Genomic DNA, 24,781 nt, shown 5'->3' on the forward strand with positions numbered 1-24,781 from the left:
TCTCATACCTTGGTTTAACAATAAGGAAGAACCTTTCCTGGAAACCCCATATCCACGTAATGAACTTGAAGCATTCACAATTGGTGGGTGTCCTGCTTAGAGAGCACAAGCAATCTAAATCCAAGCCCATTGCACCCGCACTTCAAATATACAACAATAGGGTGGGTGCTTCAATTCTTTATGGGGCAGAATTATGGGGCTTTAGTGACTTATCACCCTTAGCTGTGGTGCACAATATCTTTCTCAGAGCACTCTTGGGGCTCCCCAAATCTACACCCCTGACCCCCTTGTACCTCGACACAGGCAGCAGGAATTTTAAGGATCAGGCTCAATTTCGCCCAATAGCCTACTGGCTTCGACTCTGGACGACTCCAGAGTTGACCCATTCTGCACAGGCCCTGAGCGAAGTTAAGTCCATGACCACTTCTCACCAGATTCCGTGGTTTAAAGAGTTCAAACTATCCCTAGTAGCCATGGGCATGAGATCCCTATGGGAATCCCTTTCTTCTGCGGTCTTTACGTTGAAGAAGTTTTTAAAAGAAGCCTATTGGAACTACATAGAACAGCGGTGCCTGTCCCAGAGAAATAACTTCTTAACATCACGATTCCTAGAGCTTAAAATGACCCAGACTCTCAAGCCGTATTGGGACTTAATCACAAACACCCTGGAAAGAAAATTATACCATCTGTTCAGGGTGAGTTCCCTACCACTGGGGTTTTTTACGGCCAGTTGGGAACGGGGTTGCGGAGGTGACTGCCCGTTTTGCCCTGAAGTGTTGGAAACAACTCCTCACTTCATTTTCGTATGCCCGTCCTATAGAAACCCAAGACTAAGGTGGTTGAGCCCCATCTGTAAAAACCTGGGGTTCAAGGTAGCCATGGCAGCCTTGAGGGTTCTTAAGACAGATACGGAACAAGCAATAGTGGTAGCTGTGGCAAAGTATTTTGGATGAGCCAATACCATGAAACTCTCCCAATAGCCCATGTATTTGAAAGCCCGCTCTATCCCCTCCCTAGGAAAGTTGCTGTAATGTCATGAACTCCCTTTCTATTTTAAACCATGTATTCTGTTTTAATGGTTTTAACTGTTTTATCACGTTTTTAACATTGCCATTTGATTTTGAATATTGTTGCTTTTAACATTGTCATGCATTTTTATGGTGATGTCTTTTATGAATTGTTCAAAATCGAAATAAAGACTGGAAATTGAAATTGACTGTTTCAACGGAAGAACGGGTGTTTTTTTATTACTGTCAATGATACATAATGTATGCTGTCGACGTGTGCAAGGGACTGTTGTTTTGGCTTCTCAAATCATGCCTTTTTGCACTTTAGGGATGATGAAGGTTTTTTTATACTAGGAACTCCCATAATCTTCTTAGCTAGGCATCTGGGGGAGCCTCGGTTCACCATAGGGCAGTGATCATTTGCTTAGTAGTGCAAAGGACAAGTGTCATTGCCATAAACTTCCCGGACCGCAGGCATTTCCCTGCAAACATACTCCTGGGCATCTCCAGCAGCATCTGTGATTTACACGTATTTATTTTGAATTCAGATACCCATCCTATCACTTCAGGTTTACTCAGAAGGCAGGGGATGGAACTCATATGATGTGACATTGCACCAGTACATCATCAGCATGGCCAGTGTGTGCTTGTGGATGCTGATGTTTAGCACTGTGATAAGGAGGTTGTATCGCATGACTTTGGCCAGGGCTCCATGTAGTGGGCAAAGAGGAGCGGGGAAATGAGCAACCCTGCTTTGTGCTCCTACTGAACTTCAAATGATTCTGACAAGAATGTAAACTATTTGTTTGATTTTGTGGCTGCACCTTTTCTCTAGGATGAAACTGGTTTGATCAAGGTCCACCAGCAACTGCATTTATGGGTTAAGCAGGTGTGACAGCATGCCTGGAACTACCTTGGTATGAAAGTTTAGTGGGGATATGGGTCAGTAGCATCAGCAGTGTCTGGGGCCTTAATCTGGCTTGGGTATCACAGTAATGACCTTTTCTTTCAGTATGTAAGTGAGGGAGCCTGTTGATACAAAGGTGTTACACAGGCAGGTCAAAATTGGTGCAATGAGAGGATAGAAGTTCTTATTAAAATCGGATGTGTAGATCTCCTGGTCAGGAGATTTATTGTTATTTAACTATTTCTGAAATATGTTAATCTATGGTGAGATCTGTGTATAAAGTTTCAGGTTGTTTACTGAGTTTGGGACGGCGGTGGGATGGAAGATAAATAGGACTGTATATGCTTGATTCAAATAGTGAATCGGCAGAGCAAGGGGTTGCATAAAAATGGCTGAAAGTTTGAACTATATCCTTATCCGTGTTAGATAGTTTGCCATTGATTTTGGTAATTTAATCACGGTTTCATTTATGTGTTTTGGCTCGCAATTTACAGGTGAGTAGTTTTCCAGCTTTGCCCCCACATGTAGTATATCTTTTGCTGTATTAGTGCACACTCTGCTTTATTCATGTCTAGTGCATTGAGCTTTCATCTGTCCAGCGACAGTTGCTGCTAGACCTTACATGGCCCAGATGGTTTGTGGATGGCTGGAAAATCTCTCACCCTCCCTTCAAGTTCTGCTTTCTTATTCTTTCTCTCTTTGTTGAGAGCTTTACTGCCAGGGGGATCAGTATACCGCATGGCACTTCCCTCATAGTGTCTCATATGATAGAATTGTGAATTTCCATGTTATCATTAAGCTGCAGAATGTTTTGGATCATCTGTCATATGGTGGTTTGTGGGAGATCACATCTGATGATTTTTTCAACGTCCAGCTGTGGTCTGAGCAGTGTGAAAAGATGTCTTTTAGTGACACATTAAATTTTAGTTTGTCTTGGCCAAGGAATGCATCATTCCCAAGAAATAATCAAGTCTGGCTTATGGTTGGCGGGCTGTATAAAAAAAGGTGTAGTCTCATTGTTGGGGTTCAGGGTGCGTCATATGTCTGCCATGCCAAGGGCCTTCAACTACCCCCTCCCACCCTTAGATAGAGCTCCTGCCTGGTCTACCTGCTGCACCAATTTTCCAGTGTAAGGTGTAAAACAAAGTTTAGGACACCCGAAATTTCCTGATCTGCATTGCTTGCGACGAGGTAAAGGTCTTCTTTGATGAAATTGTCCCTAATGTGAGTGTGTGGTTATTTAAGGCTATCCATACAGCAAGGAGCCTCCCAGCCAGTTCAATGATTGAGTTTAATAGTTTCCCTTTAAGTTTGGCTAGAGGAGAGGTACTATCTTGAAAGCCATCTGGACCTAAGGCAGTCATGCTTAAAATATGGGTTCCTGTAAGATAAATAAGTCGCAGTTGGAGTCTTTGAGCACAGTAAGATGTGTGATGTGCTTGGTGAGGGTGTTAAGGCCTCTAACATTATACGTAATATTTTAGTAATGAGTGTCCCTGAACTTAAGTGTCTGCTATGCTTGTCATAGTGATCTGACGAGTCCCAGCTGACATTAGTTAATATTGAGTGTGTAATCTACTGAAATGTCAGAATTTGTTCTGGGGTGTGCCTAGAACAAAAACCAAAATGAAAAACAAATGGTTCTACCGGAAAACCAACAATGAGGGAAGGGCTAACAGAGTAGCCCAGTGGATCCTTAGGTGTACCTCTCATGTACTGGTCCATCATTTGTTCTTCCCTCTATTGCTGACATGAGAAAGTGATATTTTAACTAGTATGCATCTCCTGACCATCTAATATCAGTCTGAGAGAAAGGTCGCTATTGGACACAGTGTTTCAGGCATTACAAGGATCTCCACCTTGACTATGCAAGAACTCCTTCCCCATCTTATGTCTTTTCTGCCTGAAGTCTGTCAATAATCACTCTCCTTTCATGTTCAATTTCTTCCTGATGAGAAAGACCTTTTATAGGGGAATTACAGTCCTTTTCCATAAGTGGCTGCCAAGAACATCCCCAACAGGCCATAGAGATGAAGTAGTGGAAGCCTGTCTGGTAATTTCAGGCAGGCCAAGTAGTTGCTGAGTTTCAAAGGTGATACGAATAGTGTGATTGTCACCGTTCTTTGAGAAAATTAGACGAAAGTGGTAACCCAATCAGCAATTTACTTCTTTCTACGTCAAGAAGGTGGTTGCTCATCAGAGCGTTCTTGCTTATTAATGGGCAATAAATCTTGGTACAACCACACACTTGTACTCTCAAAAGAGACCAGGTCCTTGGAATTGGCTGCTGTGATAATGCCTTCTTTCTGTCTGAAGTGATGGATGCAAGTCAGGATGTCTTGAGTTTTATCCCAGGGTACCTCAAGGTCGGCCCATCTATGGCATCCTATCTAGTTGGACATCCACTTTGGAGAAGTCTGGCTGTATGTATGTAAAAAGCCTTTTGGTGAAGCTTCAAATGTCCCCACTACACTTTGTCTTGAGAGTCCCTCTAATCCTGATGTTAGACCTATTTGATGCTTTTTTGAGATGTTTGAGATTGCATTGGAAGTCAATATTTTGCTCATGTAAAATTATCCCCTCTATTCTAAAAGATTATAGTCCTACTTCTCTGGAATCTATAGAGTCTTCTAGAGTGGAGATCCGTCGACCTAGCCCCCCCATTTTCAGTTTCGTCTCTTTCAGGTCTTTTGAGACATTCTACCATAGTGCTGCAAAATCATTCCTGAGTTTGACCAAATGGCATTCCATGAAGGACTGAGTAAGCAGTACCTCTGAGGTTCCCTGCAAGAGTCTCTGTGGGGAAGTGTCACAGGTACCCTAGGTCATTTCCCTGGTCTTTGTGTGGGTTGTGTTTCTTTGCCACTGATTTAGTGAGCATGTTTTTAAGCTCCTGTCCTTTTTGTGTGCTCATGTTGGTGTGAATGGGCCGCAGGTGTTCCTAGGCAGACATGTGGAAGACATATCTCTGCTTTTGTGAAGATGGGGTCACTATTGGCTGCACATTGTTTAGGGGGCATTGTAGCTCAGTTCCCGTTGTCAAGCCTGTTGCATTGCTAACTGGAGGGGCATGAGTGATACATTTTCACAAAGGGGAGGGCCTTTAAGCAAACTTAGAATATTTTTCAGGATATTGGTTCTGGTAGAGTAGTTGCCTAGCTACCTCCCAAATACAATTGCTCTTTGTGAGTTGGCTGAGGTTTGACAACCACCCAGGTGGGAGGCTGAAATGATTGGGAACAGGAGAAAGGCCCGGTTGCATACGTGCCCGGTCTCTATAAGTTGGCCACCCTGAAGGGATCTGTGAAATGTTATTTTTGGTGCCTAAGCCCAGCTCCCCTACCACTTACCTGGTACTGGTCCTCCAACCAGTCTAAGCCCTTGCAGACCCAGCCTTGAGCCTCACGACTCCCACCTCATCCTCCTCTTTCAGCCTCCTCTATCCTTTCTATCACTCTCCTCTCACTCTCTCATGCATGTTTTTGACTTTTCATGCCCTCCAGCTTCAGGACCTCTTTCTCTCTTTTGCCTCTCTTTTATGCTTCTTTTTGTGCCGTAGACCTTCTTCATTAGACTAATTCACATTCTCTGTCCACTTTTTCTAGAATATTCATACTTGATTGCCTCTCCCTCATTCTCAACTCTTTGTGCTTTTTTTTGTTTTAGTGCCTCTGTCTTCTTACCTCCCAAAACGCCTTTCAGCCTTCTGCTCTTTTCTTTTCCTCCTCCCACCCCCCACTCTTGTGCCTCTATTTGGGTCTTTGCCTCCTTGTGAAGCTTTTTCTCAATTTTCTGCTTTCAGCCTTCATTTCCTTTTATGCTGCTTCTCTTCTTTCTCTTGCTCAGCCTGCCCCTTCAGGCGCCCTCAGCCCACCACCTCCTCCCACATATTTCCCCCTCCTCCTCTACTCAGCTGCTTCCTACCTTTTCTTTCTTCATCCTGTGTTTTCTTTCCACCTATTTTAGTCCTGCCCACTGCCCTCTCACAGAACTCCCCCCTACCAGGACATACTAAGTGGTGCCCTCTGTGCAACCCCCATTGACAAGGATCCTAGACGCAGCTTGCATACCACTTATCTGGGACTGGTCCTCAGACCAGTCTTGGCCCTTTCATACCTCGCCTTGCGTCTCAATGCCCCTGCCTCGCTTCTCCTGCAGCTTTCTCTCTTTGTCCCTCTTGCTCTCCTCTCACTCTCTCTCCCTTATCTGTTCTTGATTTTGCATGCTCTCTCTTTTGACTCTCTTCTGTACCTCTTTTTATGCATTCATGCTTTTTCTTGCTCTCTGATCACCTTTTCTTGATGTTTTATACTTTAGTTCTTCACCCCATTTTTTGCACCTCTTTGTGCTTCCAACTCTATTTTTCATTTTTGTGCTTCTCTCTTCTCGCCTTCCGAATGCCTTTCAGCCATCTGCTACTTCCTTTTCCTCCTCCCTCCCTTCACTCTTTTGCCTCTCTTTGGGCCTTTTCTCCCTCATGTGCCTTTCTTTAATTCTCCACTGTCAGCCTCTTTTTCCTTTTGTCCTGCTTCTTTTTCCTTGTGTCCTGCCTCTCTCTTCTTCTCTCACCCTGCTTGCTCCTTCAGGCCTCCTCAGCCCCCCACACTGTAAGATGCGTTTTCCCCCTTCTGCCTTCGCCTTATCCTTACCTGTTTCCTGTGCCTTCCTACTTCTAGTTTCTTCTTCCCGCCCCTTCTGGTCTCGCTCAGCACCCCCTCACACTCTACCCCCTCTCAGGACCTACTGAATGCCAGCCGCTGCATGTCCACATTGTACAGGTGCCTAGGACCAGCTCACCTACCATTTATCTGGGACTGATCCTCTGACCTGTCTAGGTCCTTTTGGACCCAGCCATACTACTCAAGGTTCCTGCCCCCCTCCTCAAGCAGTCTCCTCTCCTCTCTCTCACACTTTCTCTCCTCTCACTCTATCTCTTGTACCCTCTCATGTCAGAGCCTCTTTCTCTCTTTTTCCTCTCTTTTTTACCTCTTGGCCGGTTCCTCACACATTTTTTTTGCTTTTTTGCTCTCTTTTTATGGCATTTTCATACTATATTTGCTCTCCCCTTTTTCTCAACTCTTTGTGCTTTCTGCTCTCTTTTTTCTTTTTGAACCTTTCTCTTCTCGCCTTTGAAGTGTTTTTCAGCCTTCCGTCCTTTTCTTTTCCTCCCCTGCCCCACGCTCTTGTGCCTTTCTTTGGGCCCTTCCCCATTTGTGCACCTTTTTTCATTTTCAGCTTGAGCCTCTGTTTCTTTTTGTACTGCTTCTCTTTTGTTATCACTCCTGGCTTGTTTCTTCAGTCCCCATCAGATCCCCAGGCCCTGCTGCACTTTTTTACCCCATTCACCACCCACTCTTTTCCTGATTCTGGTGCCTTCTTGGGTCTTCCCACATCTTCTTCCTGCTCTTTCTAGCCCCGCCACCGTCTTGTGCTCCTCCTTCCTCCCAGAATCTACTTAATGGCAGTTGCTGATGCACACCACACACAGTGAGCGTGCCACCAGCATGCCAAAGACAAGCCCTTCTGCTCCCATCTGAGCCTTGACCACACCCAGCACCACAACCCCTGGTCTGATTAGCCACCGCGGCTACACAGAAGCTACCCTCCATTCACTGAAATGGGGATGCTAAAAAACCTGCTGCACTGCACCATACAGCATGGTAGGACCTTTCTATTGCTTCCCCTGCTGCTTTACTTGCAACAACATACCTGCATGCTCCACCTACACTCCCACACCTGAACCCCCCACCCAGACTATTACCACACAACATGCCACACCAGGATCTCAGCAAACATTTCTGTGCATTCTCCTCAACAAACGTTGCTAAGCAAACATGCCATTAAAATCTGGGATCTCCTCAGCAACTGCATGCTAGACCTCCTCTTCCTTGCAGAAACCAGGTTACCCCCAACATTTGCTCCGGACATCACCATTATCATCTCTACAGACTACAACATTTTAAGTCAAGACTGTCTTCACAAGCCAGGGGGAGAACAATTATCTACAAAGACAATATTAAATGCACCACAATCACAGTCTCACACACCCCCTTCATGGAACACATGCACTTCAGCCTACAAACAAAAACAGCTTCACTCTGAAAGCAACCCTAGCACACAGATTCTAACGCTGAATCTGACGTAGTTCACACATGAGCACTAATTGTCTAGGTCTTCACCTTCACATTTTTAAAGGGGCTGATACATGTAGACCTACCATTGTGACAACAAGGAGCTTTTTCTCCAATGTTGCCTTATCTTTTATTTTTAACCTTATCCTGGGCTGCTACATTTGACAAGGATCCCCAGAGATCATTTTAACTTGCACCACTTCCCTCACATATTGCACATCACCAGCTCCGCTGTGATCAGGCCTTGCAGCACAACCGGGAGGCACTCAGCTACAATGATGAAGCATGCCACCCACTAGGTTGGTGGGTGAGGGGTCTTTTAAAAAACCTAATGGTTTTCAGGCACCTCTGTATATCTAATCACGAGAAAATTGGCCTCCCTCCACTTCTCTCAGAAGCAGATCCACCCACGCTGTTTGTTTATATGTATCTGACAGATTGCCTATCCCAAGATGATCTTCCCAGATGGAATGATGAACACCAACTGAGGTTTAATGACTATTTTGGAAACCATAACCTGTTTGCAACAAGAAGTATAAGCCTCTAGGGCTGAAAGTCAGGATTTAGGAAAGGAGAAGGGGACAACCACAGAGAAGTGGCATGTTAGTCACATCAGAGTTAAACTGAAACAGGAAGTCTGAGAGCTGGAATACCGCTAAAAACTTTAACTCTGCTTCCTCCCTTGGTTGATTCTAGAACATTGTCTAATCACACAACTACTTCTCCTTCGAGCGGTGGAATTCCAGGTGTACCATCTTAACCTACTTTTCCCTCTGCTGCACAGACAACTACCAGTTCTATTCATGTTCCTCAACCACCTGTAGTTTCATCAGCCCTCCAAAACATTTTTATGAGGATGCAAAGAAATTTTTATTAATCAATATAAGCATAACTTTTTGTGTAATAAAATGACGTTCCCTGATGAACACACCAACACCTTTTGTGTTTTTCTACCTGGAGGAAATGCCGCTAATTGGTCAACTCTCATAATTAAAAGAGATGACCCTATTCTGTATTTTTCCTTATATAATTTTACTAACTTCTGTGAAGAAATTAAAAGACTATTTGATAGGAAAACCTATATTCTCTCCTAGACATAGAGCTTATCACACTAAAGCAAGGGTTGCAAGATCTTTTAACCTACTACAACCTTTAACGGATTGGTAGCTGTACCCGAGTGGACAGTGAGGAAGACAGCTTCCCTTTTAAATTAAGGACTAAGGAGTGAATTGTAAGATGTGTTGACTCAAGTTATGAATCTTCCCGAAAATTGTGAGGAGTTGATAGAGTTAACTGTAATACATGATTGCAGACTGTGAGAACGAAAAAAAGATAGTCCTCGAGCAGACTCTATGGTGATTGTGAGACAACCGAACAAACCTAGCTTAGGAGAATAGAGAAAAAGCTCAAATAGTGTAAAGCAAATGCAAATTTATGGACTATGAGGTCCTTTGACCACAGAAGGGAAAGAAAAGGGAAGAAGACTAAAAGTGTGTATGTACTGTGGGAACGTAGGGCATTTGATAAAGGATTGTTATTGTGATGCTAACTGGTTCCGATATCAAGGAAGATTCGGAAAACTAATTCTCTCAAAAATATTGAAGTTACTTATCTGCGAGAGGTCTTTACTGAGACCTCTGTGGTATTGGCCAATTCCCAGCAAAGCTATGTAGCTCCTTTGAGCATTATCATCCAAGGTAGATAACATGTGATCAGGAACTAGAGATGTCTGCTTTGTTAGATTCTGGGGCTTGTGGGAATTTAATCAATCAGAAATGTTATTTACCAGTGAGTTTGTGATTCCTTGTAACAGGAAAGACATATCAGAGCCAGTGAAAGTGGTGGACGAAACCGTTAGACATGTGGACCAGTTCGCTACCATATGTACCTAGTTGTTATGAAAATTGGTGAGGATAATTTTGAACACGTTAGATTTAATCTAATTGACACACCATCATTTTAGACTCAAATTGGGAGTACCTTGGCTAATATTCCACAATCCCCCAGTTCAGTGGGCAATACGGTCAGTACCCCAGAATTCAGATTTTTGCAAGAAACTTTATGTAAAAGAGTTTCCTTTTCAAGATCCAAATCAAGAGAACCCAGGCAAATACCTAACTTATAGAAGTGCTAAATCTCAGATTTATTGTATTAATACTCTTCCAGAGTGGTATAAAGACTATCAGGAAGTGTTTGATAAGCAAAAAGCCAGTCAGTTTCCCCCACATTGGGAGTATGATTACTGGATAAATCTAATCCCTGTCACAAATGGTCCTTGCAGCAGGATCTATGTTCTGATTGAGCCAGAGGCCCAACATTTGTGAAAATACATAGATGAGAATTTAGCAACAGGACTTTTCCAGCCCTCATAGTCACCAGAGTCCTCTCCTTTCTTCTTTGTGCCCAAGAAGGGAGGGGAGTTACACTTGTGTATAGACTATCGTGCAATAAATCGGGTGGCAATGAAAAGTAGGTATCCTCTACCTCTAATACCAGTTTTGCTGAATCAGTTAAAAAGGGGCAACAATTTTTACCAAGTAGGCTATCGGTGCCTTACCATCTTGTTAGAGTCGGACAGTATGGTGAATGGAAGACCGCATTCATGACTAAATTTGGCCTGTTTGAGTTTCAGGTCATGCCCTCCAGACTCTTAAATGTCCCGGAAGCCTTACAATATTTCATGGATGATGTACTGTCAGGATACTTAGACATATTTTGTATCATCTATATTAGCAACATTTTATTTTACTCAGATGCCATTCAGGAACATATTGGTCATGTGAAACCCATCCTGAGTTGATTAAGGGAATATCAACTGTTACAAAACTTGAAAATGGCCAGTTTCACATCTCAGAAATTGAGTTCTTATGGTATATCATAAACCTGAAGGCATAAGAATTGACGAGAAAAAAGTGTCTGCTGTAACGCAATTGAAATCTTCATTAAATGTAAAAGCTCTTCCAAGCTTTCTAGGATTTGCCAATTTTACAGGCATTTCAATAACAACCTTTCAGCCATTGTTCAACCCATCACTCACCTCTTGAGAAAAGTAGCTACATTTATTTGGAAAGGAGAATCAGAAAATGCATTTGAAACCCTGAAACAACAATTCATTCAAGTCCCTATTTTGAGGCATCTGTTGTTGTTCTCTCAGTCATACTTGAAGTAGATGCTTCATCTGACGCAATGGGTGGGGTTCTCCCACAGAGGCACCAGAATACCGGTCAGTTTTCTCCGGTGGCCTATTATTCTCAAAACTTTACCCCGAAGGAATTACATTGTTGGCAATAAAACAGGAATTCCAAGAATGGCACCATTATCTAATGGTTGGCAGACATACCATTGAAAATTATTCTGACCACTAGAATTTACAATTTTTTTAATCAGCTAGGGCACTTACTCTTCAGCAACTTTGATAGTCTTTATTGTTCTCAGACGTTGAAAATACAGTCCAGATCCTCAGAACGGGAAGGCGGATTTTCTTTCAAGGTCTCATGTCACTCAATAGACCGCAGAGAAGATCCAATTTATATGAACCTCCCTTTATTCTCCAAAAGCCGGGAATAGTTTGTAATAAGGTTAAGCATAGACAACACTCATGATTTATTAACCAAACTAAAAGAGTGAATATGTATTATTGATAAGGAGACGTGGTTAAAAGTGGACCCGGTCTGAAAAGAGAGTGATGGGCAATTATATCATAAAGGTAACCTCAATGCCCCAAATCATGCTTTGCAATGTCAAGTTTTAACCTGGTACATGATTCTGATAAAAAGAGGCATTGTGGAATTCAGAAACCTTTAGCTACTGCTCAACAATATTTTTGGTGGCCAACAAATTCAGTTATTAAGACACATATCACAACTTGTGCAGTTTGTGCTCAAGGTAAGGCCGAGCACAATAATTTGCAGCTTTGCTATGCCCCATTCCACCTAGCCCATGGCATACTAGGATTTTATCATAGAAATGCCTGGCAGTGAAGAAAACACAGTCACTCTAGTAGTGGTTGATCACCTAACCAAGATGTTGTATTTCATAGCTTTGACTAAATTATCTACTGCTATTGAAATATCATACATTTTCTCACAAAATAGTATCCAATTACACGGCATTTGTAATGTGATCATAAATAATCAGGGTACTCAATTCACTTCACATTTTTGACAACAGTTATGTTCAGTGGTGGAAATAGATGCTCACTTATCGTGAAATAGAACGCTTAAATAAAACATTAAAACAGTATCTTAGGTGTTTAGCAATCACTCATACTGAAGATTGGAGCAGCCATTAGTGGATGGCCAAATTTGTAAATAATAATTTAGAACAAGCTACCTTGGGCTATTTGCCTATTTCCCTTTCTATTGCGCAAAAGGTTATCATTAGTGGTGGGCAGTGAACTTTGCTACTTTGATACACTGGCGGAATTCACAGAGTTTTTCCCAATTTTGCAAAAAAAGCTCTGCCATCCGCTGGCAGAGTGGAGTTTACCTGCGCGCTCACTGCAGCACTCACGGCTGCAGAGAACCAGATCAAGAAATGCATAATTTTGAACTTTCATTCCAGTCATTGTAATGAGAAATTACAATAGCGGGCAACCTCAGAATGCCTTGTGGTTGCATTTGGAGTTGCATTGTGGGGGTGAGTGAAACTACAGAATATCTATTGCAAACTTTATTATTTTATAGGCATGTCTTGATTCTGACACTGCACTCAGATAACTTAGCATGACCTGTACACAGTGCATACAACCTGGCCCTTGACACAAGGTGTGCTCAGATCTGACATATGCACTCTGCTGAGAGCGCAGAGTCTGCACAGCACAGCTCTCACAAAAGCACAGTACTCACAGTCTGAGCAAAGCACAAACAGCACTCAACACCTGCCGCCTGACACACTGTGCTCACATGCCATCTACAGATTACCCCGCTGTGCCCTTCCCTCCCAGAGTCTGCTCTCCGTATCCGTGTCAGCAGATAGTGTGTGAAATGTAAGGCACCCCTACTAAAGGCTTCTTAGCGACAGATATACGAGCCTCAGCAGTTCAGTCTAAAGACACACAGCTCTGGTGTAAAATGTCACCCTTGCAAACCGATTGAAGCATATTTTATTATCTCCCATGCATCCAGGTTGAAACTGCTTTGAAATCAGTTGGTAGTTTAATTTAAAGTTTTCTTGAGCGCATACCAGTATAGATATGGCGTCAGGAACAACTTGTTTACCCTGAGAATGAAAACTGTGGACTAACCCATGTGCAAATTCAAAGTCGTCTCTTGAAGCATTCTCTCCATGTTGCCCAGCAAACCACATTGATTGCCTTCTTTACCCTTTCTAATATGGGTTGTCATTCTAGTCTTTGCTGCATGTGAGAGAAGCTGTCACATACGGACTGCAGCCAGAGAAGAACCTCGTCTCCCCTATGCTCAGCCTGTAGCAGTCACACACTTGAGCAGAGAGTGACAGACCGCGTAGTCTCTCATAAACCACCAATAATATCAAGAGAATTACCTAGCTGTCAAGGCAGAATCAAATGAGGTGGATTGGGGGGGCAGGAGTGTGAGTTGGGTAAACATTCAAACATGAAGACAAGCCGCAGTGCTAGGGCTGCACCGCAAGAAGACTGAAAGATCTTCTTTTCCAGCTTTGGGAGGGCATCGCAGCAATACTCCACCCGCTCTTGTATCTCTGTGGAATTTCATAGAGTTTCTAAGTCACTCCACAGAATTCCACGGAGTGAAACTCTGTGAGCTCTGTACACTCTTAGTTATCAACTCAACATCCTTCCTTTTGAATGGTCAACTATCTCCAGTCACCCCATCATCATCATCAGTGCAGGTAAATCACATGAACCTACAGTCCATTTTAAAGTCTGCTAAAAAACACTATGTGTTAGCACAACATAGGAGTAAGTGTTATGCTGATAAAAAGTGTTCCTAAGATCCTCAGTATCAAATTGGTAACAGAGGTTGGTTATCCAGCAAACATTTGACATTAATAGGCAATAAAAAAACAAAAACATAATTCATAGGGCCATGGCCCATCACAAAGATAATTAAACCAGTGGCTGTTCCATGTTTCATTATTCAAACTCTGCCATCCAGAAACGCATCTAGAATCTACCCCTTCTCCCATTGATGTGTAGTTTCCACTAAACAGTACAAACTGCGTGTTTGCAGATGACATAAACTTAGGTTGGTGTCTGACTGAATCAATGCACCACTGCAGGATGTATTGTTCCTTGGCCCAGCTAGCTCACAGAGCCACCGTTAGCCCCCATAAATCTAAACATGGAGCAACCAGTTCTGGCAACTACTGTACATGACAACCCTGTTCCCTCAGGAACCTTGGTGACAGACCTAAACTGTTTTGCTCAGTCACTCGTGCTCTCTCTCCCTCAGAGAAATAGATGAGGAATACACGAAGGGAGGTTTTTCAATATTTATTGCACCACAGTGGTTCTTATACAGTGAATATATGCTACAATGATTAATAGAAGGAAGCAGACGGAAGTTATAATGAGTGTCAAAAATGTGAATAAAACGAGTTCCACCATCTTGTTGAGACACCTTATATATACATACATCTACAGTATTATAACAACCTAACGTACTCCTATCATGGAAACCCTGACCTATGTGTCTAGAGTTTGAGCGTATGATCTGCCAAGAATCCCCTTTCTGGAGGATCTAACCCCTTTACCTGGTTGGTAAGAATGTAGGACTTTGTCTTAGTAACAAACTGGACACCTCTCATAGATATGTCAATCAGCTGCCAGGTGAACGCATTAGCATGCAGTGACCATTGAAGTTAGCAGAAGCGTCTCTTTGTATTTGGAAACAAAAGGATATATTTGGGAAAGGTCATCCTTGCCTCGTGCTGTGATTGTGATCAGGCTGCCAAATTTTTATAATTCACAGAGAGCTGCATCGCCATATGGACGTAATAACAAACACATTTGTATCACACACATGAAGACTTTGCACATAATGTCATGGCAGTGTGATAGTGTTCTCATGAAGTTCTTTTTGTGTCTGCCAGGATGGTGTTTCTTAAAAACTAACACAAGTAACAGATGCAAATGTGTGTCAAAAGTCAATGTGACAAAGGGAAAGCAACTTTAGGAAAGAACCATGTAATGTAAGTTGGCACTATTTTCTGCCAGGCCAAAGTCGGGCACATGACACCATTGAAGTAGGTGGTGAAGTTCAATATGAAATCAAACATAAACTCGATTGTAAGAAAATACGAGGTCAAGTCTACTATTTAATTGACTGGAAAGGGCAGGGTCTCGAGGAAAGGTCTTGGGAACCAGCTAGTTATCTCCATGCACCACGATTACTTTGCAGCTTCCACAGGCAGACTCCCATCAAGCAAGGTCACCTTCCGAGATGGAGTTTTTTTAAGGCGGGTACCTATCATGTCCATCCAGTTTACAGAGTCAGGTTTTTCTGAGTACATCCCAGGGGGTTTGTCATTTTGGGTACATTCATGGAAATGCAAAAAGATGATTCCCAAGGCTTTGAGGGAAGGAGGGAGTCAAAAGTGTTGAAATCTAATAGAACTGAAATGAACAAACATAATTTAAGACTGTTGGTAAAAGGAAACAAGGTTGTCAACTATTTGCTTAGAAATAGACTTTGAAAGCACATTGCATTGTATCTGGAAAAATCTAGAAGGTTCTGGAACAAGCTATTAGATTTAGGAACAAACCAGAAGGTTCTGGAACAGGTCAGGAAATAAACATGGACAGCACATCGCAATCCTTCTGAAACAAGCTGGAAGGTTCTGAAACAGCCATGTGATGGTGGCAGCCATCTTTTATTTTAAGAGGATATAAATTCCATTCCTTTGGACCACCCCCTTTGCCAGGCAATCAGAGTTCCATTAAAGATGTCAACCATGTTTGTCCTTTGCTTACCCAGCTCACCTGTGCACCGAGGAAATTGTCTTCCTCTCTGAACCTTGAGCTTCCTGGAGAAACTTCTTGATGATCTGCAAGAGATAAAAGAAACAAAAGAAGGCTAAGTACATTTGATGTTTACCTTCTTCATGCTTGCATGCAAGTTAGGAATTTGAGACAAAGGAATCATATTGAGCACCTGTATAAGAACTTGGTGGTCAAAAATGAAAGACACTTCAATCTTTACAAGATACTTATTATTTGACGAATCGCGTAATCTGCACTAACCTGAGAGAGACATTAAGGAAACCACGCCGTGTATGCCAAATCCAAAGACTAATTTAACTCTATTGACAAAACAACTAGAAGAGAAAGAGCTAACGTTTTAAAGGATTCTCGTGTGAATTAACAGGTATGCTGAGTCTAAATTGAAAGAGACAATGCAAATGATTGAGACTGCAAATCATACACTATAAAGTTTTTTTTTGCTGAAAAAATTTATTATTTTCCCTTGTTGTTCAGGTACTCACACTCTGAGGGCAGATGACAGAAGAGCCAGTAGGGTGATACAAGGAATCTGTCATACAGTAGGTGGCTGGCTCTTTTCCTATTTTGTCCCATTCCCCCATACCCCTTGATATTCCTCCAGAATTAGTGCTGAAACTATTCACTTGGTTGAACATCAGAGGGAGTGGAAAGACAAGCATTGTGCATCAATCCTGCTGGACGATTATCACAGGTTAGTCACTCTCTGTTCAATATTTTCAGTATCTGACACAACCCAAACCTAAGGATCTCATTGCCAACGTGCCCACCAGCAACCAACACACCCACCAAAACAGCGGGAAAACACTTCACCGAGAAAGAGATCACAGCTATCATGAAAACTGTCCACTCGGGTGCCCCAACAAACTCTTGCCTCCTTCACACCTACAACATAGGAAGACCACAGATCAGCAAGTTCCTCACCTGAATCTTCAACTCTTCCATCAAATCAACCACCTTCCCCGAAGACTGAAAAAACACAGCAGTCAACACCTTCCTCTAATAACCATGGGTTGACCCCAGCCAACTGAGCAAATTATGATCCATCTCCCTGTTCCCTTACACAGCCAAAGTGATAGAGAAGGCAATCAACAAACGACTCATCAACCAAATCGAACTTCTAAACCAACTTGACCACACCGAATTAGGTTTTCAGAGAAACCACAGCATGGAAAAAGCACTCTTCACAGCCATGTGTTTAGTAGAGTACCGCAATTCAAACCCCTCAGAAGGCTGAACAACAAAGGCATCCAAGGAGTGGCCCTCAACTGGAAATGCTCTTTTCTCCCAGGAGGAACACAGAGAGTCAGACTCCTGCCCTACACATTGAAACCCAAGAACCTGCTCTTCAGAGTCCCCAAAAGTTCATCCCTCCGCCCAACCCTGTTCAACATATACATGATACCGATCACCGACATCACCAGAGCAAAAGCATCTTCATAATTTCCTATGCCAATTAAACCCCATTTATTCTATCACTGTCCGACAGGTTCACCACCCCAACTTCGCCAACTGCATCAATGTAGCCTAGTGAATGAAAGCTGATTGCCTGAAACTCAACTCCAACGAGACGAAAGTGTTGATCTTTGGGAACAGGAATTCCCCTGGGACTTCACCCTTGTGGCCTTCAGATCTCAGACCCACATCAACCAACCATGAAAGAAACCTGGGAATCATCCTCAATGACAAACTCAACATGACAGCACAGGTCAATGCAGTCAGCTCCTGCTGCTTCCATATACTCTGCATGCTTCGCAAGATCTTCAAATTGATACACCAGAACACCAGACGTACTGTCACAAAGCACTCATCAGAAGCAGATTAGAGAATGCCAAATCACTCTACTCTGGAATCTTCAACCACCACCTACAACAGCTCCAGACCATCCAGAATACCACAGCAAGACTCATCTTCGAGCTCCCACAAAGCCCCTGCATCACATCACATCTCAGAAAGCTCCAGTGGCTCCCTTTACATAAACAATGCCAATTCAAACTCCTCCCGCATGCATACAAGACACTGCACAACACAGGACCAACATACCTTAACAACTGCCTTCACTTCGACCAACCCACCAGACACTTGCACTCAGCCTCACTGTCACTTGCTAGCACCCCATATCAGCAAAAGCTGAATGGGAGGTCTGGTATTCTCCCACATTGCAATTGCAACCAAAACCTGGAATTATCTCCCTCTATACATCCGTGCCTCCTCCTCGCTTTTTGACATTTTCAAGACACTGAAGACCTGTCTCTTCAACTAACTCTCCAATGCTGACTCACTACACCATAATTGTTGTTTCTATTTTGAAGTACATGGCTATTTGACTACTGCAATCAAGGATGGTTTAAGAATCATACTAGGAACATTAAATAGCTTTTTTTGATATGCAGTGTGTGAAGTAATCTATGTTCGTTTGTGTCCTCTTGACTGTTGATTTAACATGTCTTTTCCCTTTTTTTGTCCGGCAACAATCTGACACTACAGACCCGGAATTGGAACTCTGTCTGCCTGGGTGTCAGTTTTACTCTCTCTCTCTCCCCAGGTGTATCCAGAAGGTACCTTGTTCTTCCTTTGTACTGGACTACACCATGAGTCCAGCTTCCAGGGTACGTCACTTCACATACACAAACACACATTCAATCCGTCCCTGTCAGAGGATCCCTTGATCCTGACTAAATGCCGAAATCCATAGGACTTTAAACAGGCACGAAACATGTTGACCCAATTCTCTACACACACCCTATTTTGAGCTCAAGAGGTTATAACCTTTCCCCTCTCCAGCCGCGACTTTACAGTCCTTGTTTTTATTATCGCATAGAAACACAGTCAATAAATGATATCTAGTGGGTTGCCTATAGCTATTTTTGTTTCTCACTTGCACTTTTCCATCTCTACTCACATTATTATTTTTGTTTCTCACTTGCACTTTCCCATCTCTAATCACATTAGTTTTTTTGCCCCCTCACCCATCGGCAAAAAGAGAAGACCTCAGGCAAGGGGCCCGTGTGGCATTGCAATGCCCGCCCCAACATGGAGCTGCCTGATGGTAAAGCATGAAACCCTCTGGGGTGTGTGATAGCCTTTGCTCCTTAAAGGAGCTATCCTCCTAGCTGTTCTTTCAACCTTCTGACACCAGGGACATAACCCCTCCTTTCCCCAGTCACAGCCTTCATTAGGTAGTGCACACTCAGTTTTTTGTGACTCACTACACCCTCTGGTCGGTTTCAATACACCTGCAACAGCCCCTAGATACCATTCCGGGTGATAAGCTTCGCAATGCAAATCCACATAACATAACATATTTTTTTATCTTCTGCTCAGGCCACCCCGGGTGCCTCCTGCAGATCCATGTTGTCAGGGACTAACGGGATAGATGTGATATTTTTTTATTTTTTATATGTGGTATTTACCACATTTACATGCAAACACAGCCCAGGTCGGTTAAGTCTAGTATGTGCTTTTATTTGCCTCATCCATCACCAAGCACAGCACATAAACTGTCATTATTAGAATGTTCCCAGAACTCTTATAATTAGTGCGGAGTGACAATCTATGTCATCCCACAGTTCTCGTCCCTTTATAAAAAAACTAGAACATTAACAGCACACCTATGCTATCACACAACATTACATAAAATCATACATTGCATATATCATATATAATCTGTCATCCCACACTCCTGTCCCCTTTATAAAACAAACTATAAAATTAACATCACATCCATGCCATTCCAAACATTACGTAAAATTACTCATTGCATATATAATCTGTCATCCCACACTCCTTCCCTTTATCAAACTAACTTCAAAATTAACATCACGGCTATGCTATCCCACAACAATACACAAAATAATATATTAGATATATAATCCTTAGTGAACATTGGCATTTTACATGCTCTCACACTTCTTTCCCTTATGGTACTATGATGTGACTTTCCATGGCTCTCAGAAATGCCCTGATCTAAATTGTGATTGCACTCACAACTGTGCTAATCTTCAGCAGAGTCTCTTTGAGGCCGGATTACCACAGCTCGACTTTTATTCCAAACCCTTCCATCTTCCGTCTTCATGGCATTTCTAAACAACTTCACCACTTTTCTCTCTGCAGAGTACTTTGACCATGGTTGTCATCCCACGGGTGCCATTCTCTTTTCTACACCGCCTATGGCAACTTGGTTGTATGCTACACATTTCGTTTTAGCAAAATGTTGTTCCCTTTACTCTTGTCTTAGTTCTTCACACCATTTACCAACTCCCTTGTATTTTAAACCTTTACCCTGTTGCCATTCAAGCTGGACATATCTTGGAATTTTCAGATCTGCCTTTGAAAAGTTCAAGAGGTGTTTTCACAGTAGTGGCATGAGGAGACATGCGATAGGCTGTAATTCTGTCTTGCAGGACTATACTCCAATTTAAATTGTTAGTTGGCCTTAACTTTGTGTTTTGTTGGGGGGGCGTGGCCAGGCGCCGATGAAGATGGCCGCCTAGGACCCGAGCTCCGTCGGGACCGCTGCTGTCCCCTTGAAATCCGTCAGCTAATCCTGGCCAGGGCGCTTTCCCAACGGCGCCCCGGCTCCCTGTGGTGTGGCGATACCGATCCGCGCTTGGAGCAGAGTTTGAGGACCCGCGGGGCGGATCGCGGCTTTCTCCTATACCGCGGTGGGCCCGGGGACGCGGCCTGGAGCCCTGGGGCCGGGAGTGGCCGAAATAGAGGCCCCAGCTTGCGGCCTACCACCGACTGCTGGGTCGGAGTGAGGTCGGCTCTCCTGCGGGCGGGCCACTGACTTGGCGCCGGACCGCGCCGCTACCGGCAGCCTGGTGGGCCTGTGAGGAGCGATCCGGAGGGGGGGCGCGCGAGACCCCGGGGGCGCCGCCTGAGATCTGGCTGGCACCTATTGACGGCTACGGGTGAGAGCAGGGCCTAAAGGTGGGAGACAGCGAGTGGCGACATTCGGCCACGCACACACCCCTGACACAGATGGGGGGCCCAGGGAGCAGTATCTGGCGGCATGGCCGGGGGTGGTGGCGGAGTGACCGGAGTGGCGGAGCGGGACGCCGTTGGCCTGGTCCCGCTGAAGCTCCCCAGAGGGGCGAGACCCTAAGAAGTGGGCTGGACGTGGTGGGCCCCGGGCCCGGAGGTGGTGGCGCTAAAGGAGACGTAAGAGCCCGGAAAGGTCGTGGAGTTGGCAGAGGCGCTACTGACACCAGGGCGCGGCGGAGTGCGCTGGTGCCCCTGGGGACCCACCCCTGGGAGAGGAGACGTTGTGGTCTTCTTACCGGCTTTGGTGGGCCGGGCCGGTTGGTGACAGGGTGGAGACACCCTTTGCTGCTGTTGGCGGGCTGAGGCCTAGGGGTGTGGCAAACACATAGACTTGCTGTGGCTGAGTGGGCCCGCCACGCGGAGTGGACACACTGACCCGACCTAGGGGTGAGGAACGAGCAGAAAACCACAGCCTACATCCCACAAGCCGGCGGCCCGGAGGTTTGGCGGCGGGAGCGCCGCTGTTCGCCATGCGACCCAAGGGGGGAGCATCCACCCAGACTAACAAACTTGATAAATATGTGGTGCCGCTGGGTCAGGTACAGTCCGGAGTGACAGCAAGAGACACGACGGACCAAGCGGAGCTATCCCTAACTTACATAATGGCCCCGATCCAGACGCTAGGCACTAACCTCGAGACAAAAATGGATAAGATCTCCATTGAGGTGAATCTACTCCGCACAGACCTGGGCAAGACCACGGAGGGGTCCAAAACTAACGCGACGGACATCAAAGCGTTACAGACCTCGGAAAAACGTCTCGAAGGCCGGATCAACGAGCTTGTCCACCAGCACCGCCAAATGGCCCTGCGGCTTGAAGACCAGGAAGGGAGGGCCTGAAGGAGTAACATCCGCGTGGTAGGTGTGCCAGAGGGAACGGAGCGGCAAAGTGTGGAGCTGTTTCTGGAGGACCTAATCCTCCACCACCTGAAGCCAAAAAGACACTCCAAGATCTTTACAATTGAACGAGCACACCGTGCTTCGGTCCCTAAACCCAAGCCGGGGGCTCCGCCTAGAACGATAATCGCCAAAATATTGAACTTTAGGGAACGCGATGCCATCCTTCAGGTGGCGAGACAACAGGGCGACCTGCAATACGAGGGGGCCACCATCCGATTCTTTCCTGACTTCACGGTGCAGGTCCAGCAAGAACGGCGCTCCTTCCTGGGAGTAAAGGCGGCGCTCCGGGACCGGGGCATCAAGTATATGATGTTCTTCCCTGCGAAGTTAAAGATCATTGTGGGAGGCAAGTCCATGTTCTTCACTTCACCGGCGTTGGTCCAGGAGTGGCTTGATAGGGCGGCGCCGGCAGCACAGACGGGGCAGAATCGTAACAAATGGAGGGAGACCATGGCCCCTTCCCCTGGGTCTGCTGCGGAGAGGTCGGAGGGAGAGGAGCGGAGCCAACGGTCATGGCGTTCTAGATCGACTTGTCCCTGCTGGGACTCTCTCCGAGACACAGCTGCACGATGAGGACTTAATGAGGGACCATGCCCTGCTGAACTGTAACGTGTAATGCATGTGTGTTGTTTATATTTCTGTGCTACCAGTGTGGGGTGGTAGGACCATCCGCCCAGTGATTCCGAGACTATGTGACTCATTTTTGGGCGCTCCACGGTAACAAGGGACTCCTAGCCTGGGGGCAGCACAGGTACGGCGGCTGGAGTTGGGGCCGGCCCACGTTCTATCTAACAGAGTTTCCTCGGGGGGGGGTTCCCTCACTCCAGGGTTGGGTGAAAGGCGCTCTGCCTATTGGGGCAGTGGGTAGTTTGAAACCTACAGAGCAGGGAGCAGGGTGGGGAGGTTCTGTTTCAAAGGGGGGAGTATGAGTCTGATGGGGCTGGGAAGGAAGGGAGTTGTGGGGCTCTTTGAGAGCGGGGGGGAGGAGGGAGGGGTTGTAGGGGGAGGGCAGGGGGGGTCGTAGGCCAGGGGAGGAGGAGTTGTGGGAGGTCTGGGAGGGGGGGAATTGTTTGATTGGTTGCACGTGAGGTATTTTGTGGAGGTTGCATGGCGTGCAGGGGTCCGGGGGTCTGAGCCAACTGTGAAACGTGGATATGGCTAAGAGGTGGGACAAAAGTCTCAAGATACTGAGCTGGAACGTTAATGGGCTGGGGGGAAAACTCAAACGCACCATGGTATTGCAGTTCATTAAGCGTCACCTTCCTGATGTTGTTATGCTACAAGAGATGTTAGGCAACACTTGTCAAGCCTTAAATAGGTATGGGTACACTTTGTCACTCCATTCGGGCTTCACCACGGGGTCCCGGGGAGTGGGGGTACTTCTCCGACGCACATTCCCTTTCCTTCCAGATCACACAACCACGGACCCACAGGGCCGATTTGCCACAGTCTCAGGTAAATGGGAGGGTTGCAGGCTTACTCTGCTTTCCATTTATGTCCCGCCGGGCCTTCAGTCACAGGCGTACACGGACCTCGGTAAACTCCTCCTATCCCTCCCGGAGGGTCAATTTTTCGTAGGTGGGGACTTTAACGCAGTGGTTTCGGGGATGCTGGTTAGACATCCGCCCAGGGAGACACCCCGGGGACAGAGATCGTTGGGAGACTTCCTGGAGACATTTGGCCTCACAGACGTCTGGTGCCTGGCGCACCCTACTGACACACAGTACACTTTCTATTCGGGGCCCCACCACTCTTTCTCCCGCCTTGATCACATTCTCATTCCACTGCACCCAGACACGATCGTACGCACGGCAATACACCTAGCGCGAGGTATTTGAGAACACTCACTGGTGCTGGTTCACATTACCGTTGGAAATCGGAGAGTGGGGTGCATCGCGCCTATCCATGCTTGGCACCTCCGTAATGAGGACCTCCATGAGGCACTGACCCTCTCCATCGCCCGGTATTTTGATAACAACGATGGATCTGTGGACTCAGCGATTACTTTATGGGAGGCCTTTAAGACGGTCCTCAGAGGGGAGGCCCTGCCGGCGATCGCGGGTCGGTGGAAGGAGAGAGGGACACAGCTGGTTGCCATGGAGGCTGACCTGGGGACGTTGGAGGAGACAGCACATACAGAGAATACACCCGCGGCGCGCCACTGTCTGTCTGAAAAACGTGGAATACCAGGCGACGGTCACTGAGGCAGCGAAGAAGATGGTGGCCACTAGATGGGCAACATCTACGACCAGGGAGACAAGGCGGGTAAACTTCTGGCGTGGCTTGATAAAAAGCAACAGGCAAATAGGGTGGTGGCGGAGATTCAAACGGCGGACGTCACCGAACCACAAGACATACATAGTTACTGAATTTGCACGCCATTTCCGGGCAGTCTACAGCAGTGGGTCTGACCGCCCAGAGTAAGTCTCGGTCGCACTGTTGGTGGACTTGTGTATGCCGGCCCTGTCTGAGGCGGAGCGTGACCTCCTTGAGGCGCCACTCACCATGGCAGAAGTGGAGCGAGCAATAGGAGAGCTCCATCCCGGTAAGGCACTTGGCCCCGAATGGCCTTCTGATTGAGCTATACAAGCTCAAGCCGGACGGAGTCAGCCCTTACCTTAAGCGTATGTTCGAAGAGAGCAGGTCCAAAGGGATGCTACCCCGTGACCAAAGACTAGCAACTATAGTAGCAATCCTTAAGGAAGGGAAGCCAAGGGGGGATGTGTGCCTCCTATCGGTCGGCCAATCTCCCTGCTAAACGCAGAGCCTAAGATATTGGCGAAAGTTTTGGCCTATAGGCTCCAGCCGGTCCTCACCACTTTGGTACATCCGGACCTATCAGGGTTCAT

At 45.6% G+C, this 24,781-nt stretch overlaps 1 protein-coding gene across 1 annotated transcript in view; it reads right to left on the bottom strand.

Annotated features, from left to right (window-relative positions):
- Positions 1-24,781, bottom strand: part of LRRC70 (leucine rich repeat containing 70) — a 79,223-nt gene that overhangs the window by 26,423 nt on the left and 28,019 nt on the right. The window contains exon 2 of the mRNA XM_078675140.1: positions 15,970-16,034. The gene's annotated coding sequence lies outside the window, so the exon portion shown is untranslated. The remainder of the gene's footprint in view (positions 1-15,969; positions 16,035-24,781) is intronic.

This window comes from Lissotriton helveticus, chromosome 2_1, assembly GCF_964261635.1.
Source record: "Lissotriton helveticus chromosome 2_1, aLisHel1.1, whole genome shotgun sequence".
In the NCBI taxonomy this organism is placed as follows: domain Eukaryota; kingdom Metazoa; phylum Chordata; class Amphibia; order Caudata; family Salamandridae; genus Lissotriton; species Lissotriton helveticus.